This window comes from Coffea eugenioides, chromosome 2 (genome assembly GCF_003713205.1).
Source record: "Coffea eugenioides isolate CCC68of chromosome 2, Ceug_1.0, whole genome shotgun sequence".
Lineage (NCBI taxonomy): Eukaryota > Viridiplantae > Streptophyta > Magnoliopsida > Gentianales > Rubiaceae > Coffea > Coffea eugenioides.
In genome coordinates, this window is record NC_040036.1 from 77,728,822 (window position 1) to 77,733,617 (window position 4,796).

Here is a 4,796-nt window from a genome sequence, read left to right on the forward strand (position 1 = left end):
CACAGGGTTAGCCTTCGGAAGATATTAATTAGTCCTGATTCAGTTCCTTTCCACTTTTGCGGTTTTGCCTGCTTCATCTCCATTCGAGTTTGATTTTTCGTTCTGGGCTTGCTACAAAGAGATGAAAGAGCACACAAAGAGATGAAGCTTGCAATGTGTCTTTTACTGGTGCAATTAAGCTGGTGACTGGTGAGATAGGCATCACTAGGTCATCTTTTATGGTCATAGGTTAGTGGAAATCTATTTTTTTTTTTTTTTTGAGTTTGTTCTTGTTTATTCTGTTTGTTGGTATTTTTCTGGGGGTTGTTTCGGCCAGTAGGAGCTCTCAGTCCAAATGGGAAACTCTATATGGTTTTGTGGTTCATTGAGCAGTAATTATTGGTCTTAGTTGTAAATACTTAGTGTTAGTGATTTATTATATTTTGTTTCTTTATTGGATACAATCACTTCTCGAAGTACTTAATTTTGAAAATTGAATGTCATTATGACTAGTTATTTATATTTTATATCTTACTTTTCATACGATGACTTCTCCAAAAACTACCTATTTGTGGAATTAAATGTTCATAAGAGTGAGTTGCTTCCTCACCCCTTCCCCTCCTTTTGTGGTTCAAAGTTACCACATTTTGAGACATGATATTCCTATCAGTTCAAGTACTAATTACCATTTTTTTTTTTTTTTTGCATTGGAGGCTTGACAGGCCATTAAACAGCAATAATTAAAATTTCAGAGCTACAGATTTCTCTAAAGGATATTTTGTCATCAATCTTTGAGTATTTTAAAAGCCAAAACTTGTGTATGCATACCTCTAAAGAGAAATAACTCATTTGGCAGAAAAGAAAGTATATAAGGATACTTAGGATATGGTAACAACGCTACACCACATTACACAGTCAAACACCATTATAAAGAAAAAGAAAGAAAATCTTTCTTTCATGTATGTGTGTGTATGTGTTTGTATGTATATATATACGTAGGCATTAGGCATGTTAATGGATAGGATCTTATTCAGATCCAACACAGACCCAACGTGCTTGGGTAAGGTTTGGATTTAATTTTTCAAATCTAAATCCTATCCAAACCCAGACTCTGTAAAAAAGTTGTGGATCTGGGTAGAGTTTAATTTTTATGATTAATATCCAAATTCAAACACATATCAAATCCTATCCAGACCCATGTATATATAATTAAAATTATATATATTACCAAATTTATAAAATATTCTAATATTCTATGGTTGGATCAAATACAGTAAGATTTCATGATTGTTTTCTTTTTTTAATCTAATCCTAATTGTCATTGTAATTAGCACAAATTTTTTCAGAAAAAGAGAAAAAATAAAAAAAATAAATGAAAGATTGGACGTAGATATAGTTGAAGTTTTAAAAATAAATCAAATTAGTCAATAATAGTAATTTTTTGAGTTCATAATGTTGCATTCAACTTCTTGAATATTAATTTTGTTATTTGAAAATAAAAATTAGATGGTGTTTATATTTTTTGAAATCTATATATTTTTAATACGTTTTTATTTTAGTGTGTTTAGAAAAATACAATAGGTACCCATTGGGTACCTAGATCCAAAAGGGTTTGGATTTGGGTCCAACTAAATTTAATAGGTCTGGATTTAGATCAGAAGAATCCAACCTATATTCTACCCATGGACATGCCTATATATATGTATATTATGTGTGTGTCTTTAGCATACTGACTTTTTTCTTTCTTTTTTTTCGTCCCCCTTATCAAACAAACTTTAAAAGGAAAAAATTCAAACTGACTTCCTTTTTATTTCTTTTTCCTTCTTTAATAGGAAAAATGTTAAATGTGAGCAAACAAGTGCCCCTGACCCTTTTTTTTCCTCTTTCGCATTTAAGTTGGTATCCAGAAATTTACCTTGATTTCCAAGAATTCACCCCCGTTTTGACATTTTTATATAACGCCTTCTAAAAGCAGGTAGGAAAATTCGTCTTGTACTCATCACACATAAAAATAAAATACGTAGCATCCACCATTGGCAAGTAAAGGACCATTTCAAACTCAAACATCCAAAAGTTGCTGATGATATTAGAGATAATGTTTACAGCCAAACAGCAAGAAGAAGATTAAATTAGTCAAACAGTACAAAACGCAGAACTTTAAATTTTCAACATATGCATATGCTACGAAGGGGTTTGAGTTATCCAATTTAGACAAAATACGATGAAGGAATGACTCATTGCTAGCCAGCTTGTCTCACTCATCCTCACTGCTGCTTGTCTTCCACGACGTCAGATTCTTGAGCTTTTTCAGGGATAATCTCTGGACCAAATCCACGGAGCCTGCGTGATGATCTTAGCGGAACAGGTTTAGTCAAAGATTTAGCGACGCCTTTTCCCTTGTTTGATGAAGTTGCACCTTCTTCCAGCTTTTTATCAACTGCAACGGCTGATGAAAGATAGGAGAATCAGGGGCAAATGTAAACAAGGGAAAACTAGCCAAGTAATTTAAATTTGAATCCCCCAAGCTGGACAAATTAAACTTAGAATTCACATAAAATTACTCTTTTTTGTTTTTTCTTCGAAGGGAAATAAGCATAATGACTCACCATGATCAGAGACTTGGGTGCTGGAGCTGGGTAGTTTCTTGCTGGATACTGCAACTGCAGCTTGTTCCTTTGGCTTAGAATGTGCAGGTGGCAACAAGTAAATAGAGTTAATAAATCAAGTTATCTGCAGGCAAGTTAATTTCCATCTTATGTTACACGAATTTTTTTTTTTTAAAGTACATTGGCTGCAAGTTTAAATACTGATGCAAAGAACCCAAAAGAGCTCCATAAATACCACACACACACTCATATACACTGAATTTTAACTCAGTGACCCCTCTAAGTGTTAGAAAAGTTACACGTTCAGTGGGGGCCTTGAGCTCATCTCTCTTGTCTACTTCTTCTTCTGATGATGAAGAATCTGGATCCAAGGATTCCCACTCATCTTCTGAGCTGGTATGAGCTAATTGTGTAGGATGAAAACCCTGCACCACGTATTTGTGGTTACGCATGCAATATTGTTATTAAGATCCAACATTTGCTTGGCTGAAACAATCAGTAAGTGTAAACCTGCATGAAATAGGAAAGTGTTTGAAGTTCAAACTCACAGGCTTATAGATGGAAATTTGCTCGCGTTTAGCATAGGCCACATATCTCATCAGATCTTCCATTGTGAAAAATTTTTGGCCGATCACATTTGTGTAACACTGCATCAATGGAAAAAGAAATTAGTAATATAATTTCCCCGTAACTGTATCACAAGGGCATCAAAAGAATTTCCACGTTTCCATGACAAGGCACAATAACCCATATAACTTCTGATTAGCAGAGCCACCATATAATTCCATATTTATTATGTATCGAATTATCATAATAAAATAAGATAAAAGTTGCAAGAAATGGTAGAAGGTTTTAAGATCCTAATCAATAACTCTATAGTCCTGTTTCTCTTTAACATTTATTAAAGAGCAGCAAATGATTTCAAATGATGTGCGCGTACATGTCTAGATGTATGTATGCACTCCAGATATATTTATCTTCCTTTAATGTTTTACGAACATTTACTTATACAAATTTTCTTGATTTGAACATATATAGACTTAAGAGTGGAAGTGATCAATAGTCACTGAATTCAAGAAGACTATATAGACTTGAGAGTGGAAGTGATCAATAGTCACTGAATTCAAGAAGACTATATAGACTTGTTTGTTTCTTCTTACAAAGTTGTTTATGGATTACTTAACAATATGAACATCATAATGATGTACTATTACAATTGAACTTGGCATGCAAATAAGTAAAGGCTTGTCTTTGTGTAGGTAAAATCACTAGTTAGTTCAACTCTTGGGGTAGATATAGATTAATATCTACCTACTCGGTTTCATAAACCGGTGGCCAATTGAACCTGCTGGTTCTATCAACCCTGTGATTTCAGATTTTCCTTCCTTGTCAGATCCGATTTGAGATCCAGTGCAATTAAATTGTCGATTTATCAATCGAGCCAAGTCATGTTTAATGGTGTATGCTTAATTGTTGAACTTCTCATAGTGCCCCGATGGGTAAAAATATTTCGATTAAAAGTTTTTTTTTTCGCGATTAAAAGGCTTCATTCATTGATTGAAATCAACTTCGAAGATACATTTGGAATAAGCAAGAAAGCCAAATGAAAAGAAAAGGGTTTAGAACAGATTTAGAAAAAAGTTCAATAAGGAGAGAATTTGCATAAGAATAATCCACAAATTTACTACCATCTCCACAACTCGTTTAAAAGTTTGCCTAAATAAAAATCACGTAAAATCTCCAATTTTTTACCCTTTTTGTGCAATCATTTTCCATTCTTTTACGCTTTTTGTGAATTTAAAGAAGTGGTCGGTGTACATGCATCTAAAGATAAACAGTTTATGTGTTTCACCCAAAAAATGGAACCTGTTCATTATCACACAACATTATAGCTCTGCTCAAATTTAACACATTGATATGCATTACACATTTATATACCTTTACTACTTCCCCATTGCATTTTTCATGGTCGACAACTCTCCATCCTTCCGGTATTTGGGGCTCTTCATCAGTAGCACTAGTACTAGCGCTCGCTTGCTTATTTTTGCGCCGACGGAGCGAAACCATCTGAAATTTTCACTCAAGATCTCTGAAGGACCTCTCCTGGTTTTGAAGTTGGATTTGTGTAAACTAGAAAAGGTGGTGATAGGGGTGGTTTGAAGTAGTATTGAGCCAGTAAGGCAGTCAGTAAGGCAGTAAAGCTAAACCATC